Source organism: Mauremys reevesii, linkage group 11 (genome assembly GCF_016161935.1).
Source record: "Mauremys reevesii isolate NIE-2019 linkage group 11, ASM1616193v1, whole genome shotgun sequence".
NCBI lineage: Eukaryota > Metazoa > Chordata > Testudines > Geoemydidae > Mauremys > Mauremys reevesii.
The window spans coordinates 33652157-33668661 of record NC_052633.1 but is presented as its reverse complement, the minus strand read 5'-3'; the positions used below and the strand labels follow the sequence as shown (position 1 = coordinate 33668661).

Here is a 16505-nt window from a genome sequence, read left to right as displayed (position 1 = left end):
GCCACACAAGACGTGATCAATAGTCCACCACCTCATGTGCTGAACAATCTCTTTCCCCTTCTGCAGAAGAATTCAGTAATGACCGCTAAAAGATTTCTGTGTGACATCAGGGTTTTACTCTCACCAGTGCATTAGAAGAATCTAAACTGTTTTCTGTATCTGAATTAGATGGTAAGCCTTTTGGGGACAGTATCCATGTCATCTTATATACAATTGCACAGCATCAGACTGCTGATGCTCAATAAATCATAAATAATGTGAAAGAGGACTAAGAGCAAAACCTGGGTACACCTGAAGTCACAGGAATTTTGCCACTGACTTCAACAGGATGAAGCCCTTAAAAGAGTATAACATGCACATAGAACAGCATAACCAAATGGGCATTTTCCCCTCCAAATATTTTCCTTAATCCCTAGTAACACTCATTGAAGCATCTTATTTTGGCTGCCTGGCTGAATACAAATTCACCTGAGGAATGGATTAATTGTATACAAAATCACCTTCAGATATGATAAATGATGGATTAGCTGAAACTAATCCAAACCTTTCTAAAGAATCCCTCGTCCCCAAAGACCTACTGCCTTTTCCTGTATCAGTCTGACTGACTGCTTAGACAAGGGTTTACCAGCCCACACAGTTAGTATTCTTGGTGTTCTTAAAGCAAGCAAATAGGTGGGTGAGTGCCACCAAGTTAAAATGCTTTTCCTTTTGCATTCAACCTATCTGATCACTTTGGGGAATGGCCACATTCTTGGGTCAACACCGGTTTTCTTGAGAAGATTTAAGAGAGAAAGCAAGCCGCCCATGATCATTAAAGATCCTACAACTTGCTTAACAAAAAAAAAAAAAAAAAGGCAGCAGCACACATTAAACCCAATGTCCTGATCATTTTTAAGTGCATTCTGCCTAAGTGCAGTCAGTAGTTTCAACAGTTTCTTCACTTCATACCCTACATTTAGGCTTGGGAGAATTTATATATTTTATAATTCTGACAGATATCAATGTATATATTTAAACATTTTTATTATACTAATTTAAATATTCAGAAAACTATGGGAGGGTCAGGCAATGGGAGGAGGTCAGACTAATTATTTAATAACAGGAGACGTTGAGATTTAAAAAGTTAAAGCTGTATAAAGTTAAAACTCAAATTGTCGACATCACATCAAAACAAAGTAAATGTCGTTAAATCAAACTAAAATTCTCAAGCAGTATTTTTCTTACTTTACCTATCTGTAAACGTTGATCATCACTGATGGAAATAGTTTTTTCATTGGTTTGTGTGTGTATGGTGAAATTGACATTGCATCCGACAAAGCGGGTATTCACCCACGAAAGCTCATGCTCCAATACGTCTGTTAGTCTATAAGGTGCCACAGGACTCTCTGCTGCTTTTACAGATCCAGACTAACATGGCTACCCCTCTGATACTTGACATTTATTGACATTACCAATAAAAAACTAATCCTGACAAGCCTCCCTAAACTGTAACGTTGTAGTACAGTGTTAAACAGCTGTCACCTGTCACTTGTCACTCTGAAGATGGCTGCATTCTAGTGATAAGCATCAAGATTTCCGTTTATAAAGCATATTTGGATCATTTGTGGTGAAAGGTACTAGATAAAAGTAAGTTATATATTAATTTATCTAGCAACAGTGATAAGTACCTGTCTTGTCGTTTACAAGGCATCAGTGGTTTGCTTTATTTAAAATTCTGAAGCCATGGCCATAAAGGCTGTGAATGATTTTTTAAAAACCTTTAGCCCTATAATTTGAACAGTATCTGAATCCTTCCTGCACCACCAGACCTTCCTTAAGGCACAAACAAGGCTATACCATCCCTGTTTGATTACACTGTTTGGTGGAATAGCTACCTTGTTACATTTCTATAACATAAAAAGAAAAAGTTATGATAGCAGCTCATTGGTGCTATTTCTCAACCCCCAGTCTGAGGATGAGCAGACTGCCTTTCATCTGATCCCTGACCTATGACTTATCTGGCTTTGGGGGGTCCTATCAGGAGTTACAACTGCTGCCAGTATAGCCCTCAGGGTCATTCCCAGTGTGTCAAGGGAAGGATTTGAAGGATAGTTAACCGGAGTGGGGGGGGAGGGAAGTCAGCTGATTTTTAAAAAGCAATTCACACCAGACAAGAGTCACACCCCTGAGAACATTATGGTACATTTGAAAACAGGGTGACAAACTTCTTACAAGGGACTACTCCTGCTCCCATTGAAATAAGTCATAGCAAACTCCCACTGACTTCCATGGGAGCAAGATAGAGTCCTAATAAAATAAAATTAAATACAGTAGCTATGCTCACTACAGGGGTTCAGAATTATATTTCAAATTAATTCTTGTGTAAGAAAGAGTTAGGAATGAATAAATCAGTGCCCTAAAACTCAGCATGACAGTGAACTCATTTGAGAGCTACAGCTGTTGTGCTTTAGGGATTTGGATTGAAATCCATCATTATCTTACAGTTAATACTCTTTCATGGACCAATCAGTGGTCATATGGTGTTTACCAACCCTGATCACTTAACCCACTTGAATGGCCTTTGTGCTATAATTTGTACCTCAATACAATCAGATTACTTCTAATCTAAATGATTTGTGTCCTTTATGGGAGAGATAAACCCTAATCCCTATGTTCCTAAAGCATGGTAAACCTAAACACTGCTAGTGTGGGTTTTCAGTTTTTCTATTTTTATGACAGGTGCATAAAACATATTAAGATAGCAAATACTTTATGTTGATTGTACCAAGACTACTTTTAGTTTTAAAGATAGTCTGAGTTTCCTCCATACAGGGGAAAAAAGGAAAGGGTAAAGCATTTTGTTCTGCAATACTGAAGAAGCCATCACAAACATGCAAACAAAGCAGTAAGTACGTCTTCTTTAAAGATAGGTTTACACCATGTCTAAGACAAGTATTACTTATTAAGCAAGAAATGGCACTTTATTTTTAAATAATGTTTTTTGCTATGAAATGTAAAGTGGGGTGAGATGTGAAGGACATTTTTGTAGTGTTTATTGAACAAATGCATATGATATCTGATTATAGTCCCTGGTTTCCAATAACAAATCCGCCTTAGAATGAATGTGAAACATTGGGTAGACAGTTAATTCTTCATTGAAGCTTAACTGTAGAGCACAAATGAAAGATCACACTTAGAGAAACTGCATTGCAATATGAAAGTCTAATCACTACCTTTAATTACACTGAACAGTAATACATTTAGGGCTTGCCTACCCATGGAGCTATTCAGGAATAACTCCCTGATATGAGCACACTTATTCCAGAATAAGAGCACTTTGTGTTAATCTGAACAGGAACAAGGCTCTCTTATTCCAGAATAAGAGCATCCACACAGAGTTAATTAGGAATAGCTATTTTGCTTTAAAATTCATACCCTACCTTAAATCAGAAAACTTTCAAATGTAAACATGCACTCAGTTTCTAACCCTGCAAATGCATCTACATGGATGGATATGCGAACCCCTGCAGAACCCCACTAAATCACTGGGAATGTGTGTGCAATTGAATTCACAGGATTGGAGCCTTATATTCCCAAGAGTCTGTTCTTTAGAAACACCAGAGACAGAGAACTATAATAATTTGCTAATTTAATAGCTGCCTGATGATGACAAAGTTTAGGATGCTTGGCAACCATTTGAATGATAGAGGCTGCCAATTTTGTTCTGTTAGCTTTTGCGAGCGCACACACACACACACCCTATTTACCATAGAGAAATTGAGACAAATGTCTAACAATTGCCTGCAAAACATAGCACCTTATGATGTGATCTGATTGTATTTCGTAAGTACTTGGATAAAGATCTCCAAAGAAAACGCAAGGTGCTCCAGGAAGTTGTGTTGGTGACTGAGGTCCTCAAATTTGCACTGACTTATTTAAATGATTACAAACCCCTGCATGGATGCTCACATTTCATTTGAAGAGTGATCGTTAATTTAAATCTCTCCCTAGCTGACTTAACATGAACTGAAATAAGAGTATCATCCATCCTTTCAAGCTGTGCTGGCTTCACCAATAGAGCTTGTTAACAATGGTTCCCAAAAAATACAATCTCATAGAACTAATAAGCACCAGGTGCATCTGTAGGATTTCCATGAATGTTGGCTGTTTTTCTGTTAGAAACATGATCGGGGCAGCTCCAGGCCCCAGCACGCCAAGCACGTGCTTGGGGCGGCATGCCGCGGGGGGCGCTCTGCCAGTCGCTGGAAGGGCGGCAGGCAGGCAGCCTTCGGCGGCATGCCTGCGGAGGGTCTGCTGGTCCTGCAGCTTTGGTGGAGCTGCGGGACCAGCGGACCCTCCGCAGGCACGCCTGCGGGAGGCCCACCGGAGCCGTGGGACTGGCGTTCGGCAGAGCGCCCCCCCACCCCGCAGCATGCCGCCGTGCTTGGGGCGGCAAAATGTTTAGAGCCGCCCCTGAACATGATGGACAAAGGAGTCAGATACAGAAACTATGGCTCACGATGTCCTTTGGCACAGTGCACACATGAATTACAGAGATTACAAACTCTGCTGTGAATCTTACATACTTCAGGGCTCATAGAATTTGCATTTATTGATATTTTGAGTGACAGTTTAATGGAGTGGCCTGTAAATTCTGTGAGCCCTGAAATATTTATTAATGAAGTGATGGACTTGGCAATACTAAATACATTACCCAGAATCTTTTGAGAGTCCTGAAATGAACTCAAATGTCTATATTTGTAATCTATAAAGTTAATACATGGGTTGTATATAAGCTCCACGGGCACAACCAGCATATCTTCCAAGATCAACAGCAGTAAGCGCAAAACTTTACTAGGTTCACAGATTGGCCCTGCAGACCTTTTAAAGGAGGGGCCAAAACTTAGGTAGCAACAGCTGTAGACATCTTAAACTCCACAGCACTCACACTATAGACAACATACAAAATAGGCTATGCCTGTGTACTTTGAGAGCTCAGTAGGAAAGGCCAGCAAATCATGAATGTTATGTAGTCAAATGCTACACCACCCTTCCACCCTCAACAAGACCTATCTGACTCCCAGAACTTGGCATGTGTGCAGTGCTTCAGCTTCTGAAGCAAACTATACCTTGCAGAACTTCAGCTGTACAGATGTACTACAGAACAAATGGGATACTTCTCCCCCACCTCTAAACTTGCCCTCACTGCTACCTACCAAAGGTAATTGTCCCCACCACTTGTGTCAAAAATCCTAGAGAAGTATGAATTCAGTTTATTTCTATAGTATCCCAGGTTTTTTTTTCCAGAATTGTTGGCAAAGCTTTAACTAGAAATGGAACACATTGAGGGCCAGATTCTCCTCTCAGCCACACTCATGTAAATCCAGAGTTAACTGGACTGAATTCAATGAACTCTTTGGATTTACACTGGTGTAACTGAGACTTTGGATCTCAGTAATCACCGTGTTTTATATTTCACGAAGACACAAGTAGCCTGAGATTCCCCATTAACAAGTAAATATTATGATATATTTCAGGTGTAAAAGCAAACAGATTAAAATAAAGGGTAAATAATTTCTTTCTATACAAAAGCAACTGAAGTTATCTAAGTGGCTGTTTGAAAACATACCAAGAGAATCCACAATTGACAGAAGTTAAAACACAAACCTCTTGTGGTCAACATCAAGAAAGCTAAACTCATTAAAATACTATTTCTCTAATGAGAATTTAAACAAATTAAGTTACAACTAGATTTACAACTTGTGATCTGGCTGCATCGAAATTGATTAAATTTGAGCAAAATATAAATGAAAACGCACAACTTTTCACCTTAAATTTTTGCTTTATTGAAGAACTGTATTTTTTGTTTTCCAAAACAAGAAGCAGGTGAGTGACCAGGTAACAAACAATTACAAAATCACAGTAAGCTGTACCTTCCTATCCTTGCTATAATAAATTATGAGCCCATAGTTGCTGCTTCTTTCTTCTTCTCCAGAAGAGTAGTAACTAGCTAGAGAAAACCATTAAAAAATTGGAGATGTGAACACATTCTGGCTTTTCACTTCATTAAGTCATATATCATTTCTACATAAGAGCCACAGAGCTATAAATCATAGGAGACAGAATGAGAGCTAATTAAAAAGTCAACTAAGCATATAATATTGAATTGTTATGCATCAGACACTAAAATTGACAACTGTATAGAAAATATTGCCAAATATTAACGAATTTTCAAGCAGATGCTTATTTTCTCCTCAGACAAAACTGTATATTAAAAAGCAGAAAGGTATGTGAAATACATCAACATTGAGATTTTAATTGCATAAGACCCCATAAATTTTAGAGTTTGTTTTCTCATAACCAACCAACTCACACATATACAGCATTTGGGGCCCAGTTCTACTTCCCTTGTGTACCCTAAACTCACATGGATATCAGGTCAATGGGAGGAGTTTGCAGTGGAAAGGAATACCTAGTTTGTCCTATACACATGGTGATACAAAGCTCTGATCACATGCAGCTAAGATTGGAAATAGATTAAGTTTAAACATAACAGCCCATAACTCAATTTATTTATAGGTTTCCTTGAGAAATAATATAAAATTCTTTTTAAAAACCTATTACATTTTACCAGAGGTTTTCAAACTGTGGGGCGCACCCACTTAGGGGTGCACACAGTTTGAAAACCTCTAGAAGCTGTTGCTAAATGAAAAGCAGAAATCGGCACAGGAGGGGCATGATCCTGCGTGCCCCTCCCCACATGTATCACATCTGACTGTAAGATGGAGGTATGTGGTAGACTACATTATTTTGAAAGGGGTCACAGCCTAAAAAGTTTGAAAATCACTGCATTATATTATATTTGTCCAGTGCTCTGTGATCAGGTGGTGAATGATCCTATTATATTCCAATGGACGGAGATGAAAGTGCTGTATGAATTTTGAATTTAGTGGCTTTGTATAACTAAAATCTCAATCTTAGTATTGCATTTAAGTATTATTATTTATGTAGCAGTGGTGCCTACGAGCCCTAATCACGGTCCAGGACCCCATTATGCTAGCTGCTTTACACAAACAGAACAAAAAGAGAATCCCCTACTCCAAAGCAATTACAATCTAAGTAATTTTAAGTCCATTTTTCTTTTAAATTCTTTTTTATTTAAATGCCCAGTTTCTATACAGCTGAACTTACTAAAGAAATTCACCTCTGACCTACAAAGCATGAACAGTTTCAGCTCAAAAAGGTAATTATTTGAGCATTCCAGTAGTCTGATTTGATACCTGCAGGTAACGGTTTGGTACAGCAAGTGTACATTATTCTCAGTGTTCATGCCTCAGATTTCCCAGCCAAATACCTTCAGATGAAGCAAAACATATATTCCTCATCCGGATCACATAGGATTCACAAGCCAAGTTTTAGTACATTTTATTTTAAGTGATTCTACTGGAAAAGACACATTTAAAACATCTCAGCTAATGAAAAATAAACAGTTTTATTTCATGTTTGGATGACTCAAAATCTATTTTATTTAAATACTGAGACAAGCTGAAGAGTCACATTTCCACTAAAACACTTTGTATGTTCCAAAGAGAAAGCCAAGTGAGATGGGGCCTCTCTCAGAGCATCCCCTTATGTCCTGTCATGGGATGAAGGTGGAGGCCCCGGAGACCAGACTTGTCCCTCTCCCTTCCCCCGGAATTAGGTTGCAGATCTGGCCTTTAAATCTGGAGGATCCCAAGGGATCTGCAGCCTTCAAATTTGTTCTATCATCCTCCTCTGCATTTGACACTACTTTTCACATAGTTTCACCATTTCTGTGTATACTCAGCAAGAAAACAAGCAAACAGAAAATATAGAACTAGGGAACAGATTATTTTTAATGAATAAAAAGAATAGGATATTGCTCATAAAAGATATTGCTTTTCTTATAATTAGTCCATTCAAAAATTTAAGTTGACAGAGTTCCTTTAAGTTAAACAACACAGAAGCACACCCTTTTGATATGATCGCAAGCATAAACAATTCAACCTCAAGAGTACTTTAAACCAGGGGTTCTCAAACTGGGGGTCGGGATCCCTCAGGGGGTCACAAGGTTATTACATAGAAGAAAGAATGAACCATACCTGACAGATGTTAGTCATGTTAATACATTACTAAAAGGCATTCAGTTATTATAGTTACACTGAATTATAACTCAGTTGACTACATGGGGGGGGGGTCACGAGTTGTCAACAATGGGTGCAGCTCCAAGAATCCAAAAACTTATCAGTTAAACCCTCAAAATAATGAGCTTTTAAAATCTCAATTTGGGGTTCTTTTTTATTTGCCTTCAGTTTTCCGAGTCTTTACGGTGCACTTGTGTTTTGTTCAAGCTTTTCCTCTACAACCTTGAGGGCTAGAAAATTTTTACAAAGGGTGTTGGGAGAGAAGGGAAGTAAACAAAATAAAGCTTAGATGCTCATGAAGTAACATGAATCCAGGAACAAGGGCTTTAAGAAGAAAAACACCACCAAATACGCAAGAGTTGGCAACACTGCAAGTGGAGAGAAAGATTGCGACTGAGAAAACAAGGGGAGTAAACACTGAAAATTATAATATATGCAAGGGGAGAGACTAAACTGACCAAAAAAATTCAAGAAATAAGAGCAGAGAGAGAGTGTTGTTGAGAAAAAAAATCAAAATCTAAAAGGATGAATTAATCTGAGAGAACACACAAACAGCAAGAGACATCAATGCAGGGCCAACTTATAGCTGTGCAACTATAAGCCAGCCTCTCCCTCACCCTGCCCCAAGTAAATTTGATACAAACGTTTTTCCATTGTTTGATCATTTTGCTTCTCCCCTCGCTCTACAGCAATTGCACTTTTTTGTGAAATTTCACATATAGAACATACCCCTTGTCCTAAAACTCTGAAAGAGCAAGAAAAGACATTCTATGCAAAGCATGATGATGATTAATATTTGGTTGTATCTAAAGTCCAAATGATCATGTTTCCCACAGAATGAGACAGTGGCCATCTTTGAAATTTCTCACGTGGGAAGGGCAGAGAAAATGTATTATATAGGTTTGTTTTTAAAATGAAAACATACAAAAATACACACACACTTTGTGATAGAGGAGGAAAATAATTTTAAATAAACCAAAAAATGTTTTGTTGAAAGAATGAAAAATTCAGCAAGTTTTTAAATAAAATGGCAAAGTATTCATTTTGTTTTAATTTTTCACAAAAAATATGGTATATAACTCTGGTTATGGAAGAAAAATTTGATCCATTAGGAATGTTTTGCAGGGTTTCCTAAAGATAGGAAGAGACTGGATTCCTTCAATATCTGGAAATCTGTTGCACACTCAGATACACTCAGCCAAGAATGCCTTGCTTCACTAGTTCCCTGCAGCATCTCAAGTGATTTCTCAGGGATTTGATCAAGCAAAGGTAAACAAGCTTTTATAAGTGGTAGGCTGCAAAGGAGATTTTTGGGGAATAGATTTCACTGTCAGAAAATTTCAGACCATCTTTTAAACTGCCAACACCAAACAATCATTATGTTACAGATTCAAAACATTGGCTAAAGCAAACAAGATTTAAGACAAGTTACTACAGCTTTCTTGTTTACTCCTCCTCTTGTTCTTCCCCCAATTTGAACTATGTAAGCAATTGTCATGTATTTCTTATGTGAAAATGATACTTGCCCTTAGCCAACAAACGCAGTTATTCCATGCAGCATTGCCTACATCATTGACTGTGTAATCAACCTTGGACATGTTTTTGTCAATATCTGAAAAAGTCAGTGTAGCTTTCTGTGGTGTATGTTTGAGTTTCTTCACATGGTATTTCTTCATGACTCCTCCCGGGGTGAGGCTACCCCATGTGCTCTTGGGAGAGTCAGCAGAAGTCAGACATATTTTACCTCTCCTCCAAACAGGAGAGGAAGAAAGAAGACACACCACCTTAGGGGAACCCAGGCCTGCCTCGCCTTTAGGGGTGACTGTTTGCCTCCCATCAGGAATAGCTTGGGCACCTGCCTCCAGTATGAAACAAAGGTCCACAGCCTGCTCTGACTGGGTCTTCTAGCTTTTCTTCCCACTCAAAACTAGATCAACACAGCCACAAAAACCTGATCATACTGGCCTATGAAAAGCATGCATTTCATCATTTAATATTAATTCATATACACTTTACAATAAACAAATGTATTTATAACATGTATAATTAGTGTATGTAGTTGTACAGCATACTTAGTAATAATAGTATACTTATTATAGGCAAGGCTGGTAGCATTGCTAGGTTTTCCAACACGTTCCATTGTAAGACCTAGTTGCTTGTAATTTTACCTAACTTTAACCATCTGAGCTGGAGTTTTCTCCTGCAGATGTCTGCCTAAGGCAGACTTTTTTTTTTTAAATCTCAGCTAGAACAGCTTTACTCTTTCCAAAAACTAGCCTTGGGAGAAATACATTGTTTTCCACGTTAAATTCTGGCAGCCATTTCTTCAAACAGCTCTAGTGCCTACAAGCTTTGGAGCAGGAATGTGAAATTTGGCAGGGGATTCACCCTGGTGTCAGGGATGTGCCCTTTGCCATCCCCATAAAAGCTTGCCCAAAGTTGCTATAAGATGGGGCGGGGGGAAATCAGTTCACACATGCTCAGTAGTGACTTCTGATTTTAACAGCTAAAACCTCTGAAGATTCCATCCCTACTGAACATGCTCCAGCCTCTCTCAGCTCCTAATACTGACCACGTTGTGCCTGCGCCATCCCCATGGCGTGAGTGAGCATGCATCAGACTAGGGATACAGCGGTGAAGCCGGACTTTCCCGGTAATGCCTGCTCCCAGTTGCTTGGGGCCAAGCACAAGAACAGAGCAGGTCTTCTCCTATGATCTCAGTGACCCCTCCCCCAGGTAGCATGGAGAAGAAAACCATCTGATTTGAATGCAGAGGGGACAAAAGCCCAATGGAGGGACAGAAAGGACTTGACTGGGACAAGGAGTCTCGTGAGACCTGGACCGGCTGGGCAAGGAGGGGAAGGAATGTAGAAACTAGTAGGGGAGATTAGGACTGGAAGCCAGTGAAGACAATATTGGGATAAGGAATTTGGCAGGAGAGGGGACAGGAGGGAGGGATTGGGAGTAGCTGTACAAGGAGACACGGACTAGAAACTAGTTAAGGGGCAATGGCAGGGAAGAGAGGCAGATCTGACAAAGAGCTAGGGTACAAAGGGGAGCTGGTGCTGGCTAGGCAAAAAATATGGGGACTAGGAGCCAGGGAGGAGAAAAACTGGGATAAGGAGTCAAAAAGGGGGTGGTGGTGGAAGAAATGAGATTGAATAAAGAGCCTGGGAAGGGAGACTAGGCCTGAGAGCCAGTGTTAGGGAGAAATTAAAATCAGATGAGAAGCCAGGAGCAGAGAAACAGGCTGGATGGGCAAGGAGACTGGACTGAGGAACCTCAGGTGTGGAGACTTGGACTGGGTAGGCAAGGAGAACAGGACTGGGGCAATGAGCCAGGGATAGAGAAGAGATAGGACTGGGACTGATTGGAGGTGAGGAGGCAGAAAGCATCAATGGGCAAAATGGGCAGATGAGTGTGCCCAGTAGAGAACACATTCCCCTCCACAGCCCGGAATGCAACCCAAGATTCCTGATTCTCACTATTCCTCTGCTGTCAGCAAATATCTGGGAAACCCACTGGCACAATGCAATGGTCCCCTAGCTGGTCCACATACCAGAAATAGGTTGTCTTCATCTATCAACTACTCAGTAAGCTCAAGTGGCAAAGGACTGTGCAGTGGATCTAAAGGTTCCAACCCTGCAGATGAATTATGTGGATGTCAATATGATGCCTCATGATGGAAATATTTTCAAAAAGCAAGGAAATTACATACAAAAATAGTACACATTAAAAGATTATTAAGGTTGTGAAGTCAAGCACTCAGAAGTTAAGAAATGCCAGAATTAAGGTTGCCTATGCAACTTTAATTCATCCCTCATGTGCATATGCATTATGATAGTCTTTAATTATATGATCACATATTCTTTTCCACAGAACCTCAGAATAATTCAGTGCACAAGATGGACCTGCTCTAGAGATGAATTGGGGCTGTGTCGTGAAGAAGGCTGTTGTCTGTAGGATCCCTGGCTTCTTTTCTAAACAAGTTGGAAAATGTGTGTGTGTGGGGATTGGACCCTGACTTCTAGATCTAAAAGCATCAGCCTGTAGTAAACAAAGCAAGGGATTCCAGGAAGAGAGGATGGCCTCACCATTAAAGCAGATGAATGCTGCCCTGGAGTATTGTATTCCATCCCTGCCTCCTTCACAAAGTTTCTGTGCGATCCTGGGAAAATCACTTAAACCAAAACTTTCCACAGATGGCCCATAATTCTGTGTTCCTCATTTTCATTTTAAGAGTTTCCAACTTGAAACTCTGAGGTCTTATTTGCAGACATGCTGAGCACTCACAGCTACAACTGTAGGCAATGGGAGTTGTGCATTACAACGTATCAAGTACATTGAACAAAATAGGTTATAAGTGTTCCAAACTGGGCACTCAATCACTGGAAACTTTTGACCTCTCTCTGTCTCTAAACCTCAGTTCCCTATCTGTAAAATGGTGGTATTGCCACCCCTCACCTCACAGGAGTATTGTGGAAAAAATTCATTGTTTATGAAGAACTCAGATACTATAGTGATGAACCCATGAGGAAAATTAAAATTTCTGTCTTCAGAGCAGGGTTTGAATAGCATGCAGAAATTAAAACTACATGATAGACAATGAGAATAAGATCAAAAATTGAATAGCTGCTTATTTAAGGAACACCATCCATCCTGTGCACGGAATGAGGCAGGGGTCCTGTAGGAAAAATATATTTGATCATGTAATTTAAGACTATCATAATGCATATGCTCAAGGGGGTTGTAATAAGGTTGTAGACAGGAAACCTGAACTCCGGCATTTTTTAAACTTTTGAATGCTTGACTTTGCAACCTTAATAGTGTTCTTTAATTTGTGTGTGTGTGTAATATGGGTTTCAGTTTAAGTTTTTTTCCTTATTAATAAAAGGAACAAACTAAAACCTTAAACCAGATATTGACTCCGTACAGCTCCCAAGGTCCACCCGGGTGCAACTAGTTACAGGATCAGGGCCTAAGATAATAGGCTGTATTTTTAGAAAAAAACAGGAGTGGAGTTATTACGTGCATGATTTTTTAAAATGTTTATGCACTCCATATTAAGGTTTGTTTTAAGTTAGTAGTATTCAATCATTTTAGCTTAACTTGAAAATTTACTGAATCAAGGCACTTACACAGGTGTTTATGTATAAATCAAACCTGATTCAAGGATTCATAATCATATTAGTAGGTGCTGGAAAGAAAGAGGATACAAAATCACTGGGAACTACTTCTGCTAACTGCAAAACCCTCTTTGGAGGTCTTTACTCTTCTCAGTCCTGTTGAAGAATACGGTACTTCCAAGGGCAAAGACTGCAGAGGAGGAAGTGTTTACAAAGTTTCTCAACAAAACACATTTTCTCTTGAATAAATCTGTTGACTTGGAGCAAACACTCAATTTCTCACTCTCCCCCCCCCAAAAAGTTTTGTACCTCTGAAACCTGACAAAATGTATACTATTCAAAAAACAATTTATTTGCTCTAATTTAAAAGTAGCAAAACATTAGAACCTAATTTCCTATTACGAACTAAGATTTTTTGAGTAAGCTACATTAGATGAGTAATGAGGGCTGCTATTTTGCATGTGCAATAAAAAGAACTCAGAAAAAACGTTATAACGGTGTCTCTTCTTTTAGCGTGCAGATTCGGTGTATACGCTCAATAAAGGCAGTAACACTGTCTATCACATGAATGAGCCTTAAACTAGTTAATTTCTGGGATTACATCATAAATTGTAACGGTTCCAAGGAGACCTGGAAGTCTATTGTGTTCAGAACGTATGTACTAAAAAGCGTCCAATTAGAACTTGACACCATGAACTACTAAGTAAAGTCCCCTTAACATATCTTTAACCTTTGGAAATCTGCACAAACAGATAAAGAAATATGGCCTGCAGCCATAACAGCTTGTTCTGTAAGCCCATTAGATCTCACAAGCTTAGTAGGTTTGAGTGGTGTTAAGGATTCAGGTCTGAACCAATGCTACAACCAATAAACCAATCAATAAGCAGCCAGCAGGGCATTAAGAGACACCAATTCTGGAGGTGCCACCTTTGGCTGTGATAAAACCAAGACCCAGAAGACTTACGGTCATTAAAAAAATACCATGGCATTTTTTCAAAAGAAAAGGAGTGTTAATACCAATGTCTAAGTCAAACTTCAACTTAAATAACTACATTCTATCTGAGCTTCCCCTACGGTTGCAATTATATACTGTATTCTTCCCTGTGTGTTCTGAACCATTTTGTAGTCTTGCTCTGTCGTCAAAGCTGTCCTCAATACTGGCTATTTAATCCTCTCAACCCACCAACCTCCCATTAGATAGGTAGGTAGGTATTAGCCCTATTTTACAGGTAAAACAAAGCTGACTAATGTAGAATGAGAAGCCAAATAATTCAGGAAGAAAGTGTGTGGATGCCAGACAATTTAATATGAAATAACTACAGTTGATCTGAAAAAAAATATTCCCATGTAGACAAGGGTAGAGAGGTAGAAAGGTCACCACCAAATACATATTTCAGCATGTAAACAGCCACCTGGATTTCCTGAGGTGCTGAGTACCTGCAACTCCCACTGACTCAATGCAGCCAGCTGAGAGCTTGCCTTTGTACGAGCAGGAAAAGACTAGGAAGTAATATTCTCTACAACTGGAAATTGGTCTCTGCTCCCCATCCAAACTCAAGAGACCAAACTGCCAAAGGCTTTGTGGGTCCTTGAAGCCACCCCATGGAGGGTGTGGACTATGAACAACTCAAGATATTTGAGAAAATAGATCACAACTTTCAACCATTGCCATCAGTTTACATTATCAAGGCTATCTTCACCAGCAGAAGGGCTAGAAACTTGTGTCAAAATGTAGTTATTTAAATATGGTATCAAAGTAAGTGATTTAATTGTCAAAGGTTCTGAGCACCTAAAGCTCCCACTGACTGAAAGATAACCAATAACATTCCTCCATTATCTAAATACCTAAATTCAGAAGTAGGACCCTAACTAAAATTTGAACGTTTGTGACATTACTATAATAAAAAAGAAAGCTGAGATCATTCTTTACACTTTGTTTTCCAAAATTTGGAAGCGTATGGGAGGTTGTGGGCCCACAAAACTAGCAGTCTAGCTATTGTTCTACAAATACTGTGTTCCACCACAGATGTAGTGAAACTCCAGGGGGAAAATGAACTCTCGAGAGGATGGTGAAGCTCAGTTACTGCCCGTAAAATGCTAGGAGATACTTAGTTGAAAGATACTAAGGGCAAAGTAGTTTTATAAACATGTGCATGTACACAAAGATTGTCCTCCAATCTGTTTGCCTGCAAGTCCAAAAAAGCCAACATTTTAAGTTTTAATAGAGTAATCAGACCAAAGAAAACATACCATAAATTTGTGCTGTTTCAACAAATAAAAGTAGTATTATTTCACTTTAAAACATTATCTAAAATATCAGTTTATTTCAGTCAACATAATACTAGTCCAATCAAAGAATCAAAAGAATATTAATACTTGCCATTTATAAAACCTGCCTGGCAATTAAACAATAATGTGGTAAATTAACAATAATGGTAAGTGAAGATTTGAACTGCACTGATATACTTAGATTAGCTCACCAGGCTTCTGTTTCTACAAACCTCAGCAGCTCAGGTTCTCTAATGCATTTTTAACATGTCAATTAATACGTTGTTTATAGAAGGTGATGTCAGTTTCAGCTAATACACTAGAAATATCACAGTTCTGTGCAGAATGTGTAACATCTGTGTTAAGACTGTATGCTATTACATTTTAGAGATTAAAAAGAATTATAGCAGAAAATCTGATGAGAAAGCTCATCTAAAGGGGCAATATGCAATAAAACTACAAAATTAATGGGCATGTTTCATCAATTCTTGGCATAGTATGTTAGACAATGAAATATGATGCATTGCAGGGTCAAGAAATAAGGTGTTTTCTGTGAACAGAGCATGACCATTAAAACTTCCTTAACATTAAGCAGCCTACAAAATTGACTGACTATTTTGTGATTAGGTAAATTGCTTAAATAATGTCAGCATTGTTGCTAAATAAGCATCAGGTATACTTTACTACAACACATCCCTGCACTGTAATGTTAACCATTATTTCTTAAGCACTTTCGGCAGTCAGAAAAGATACAGTGTAGCTATATGACTCGATTGTGTCTTTATAATTTACATTAGAAATTTACCCAATAATTTGCTACATATTCTGTAATGACAATCTTTTATATTCAGACTTTTAAAACAAATTAAAATGAAATAAATAGATCTTTCTTGGGAATCCAAACACACTGAGGACTTTATTTTGAAAGGAATTTCTTTGTTTTGTTACTGCTAAATATTTACCATGA

At 38.7% G+C, this 16505-nt stretch overlaps 1 protein-coding gene across 3 annotated transcripts in view; it reads right to left on the bottom strand.

Annotated features, from left to right (window-relative positions):
- The window catches only part of ZNF385B (zinc finger protein 385B), a 302602-nt gene that overhangs the window by 270544 nt on the left and 15553 nt on the right, over positions 1 to 16505 (bottom strand). The window lies entirely within an intron of this gene.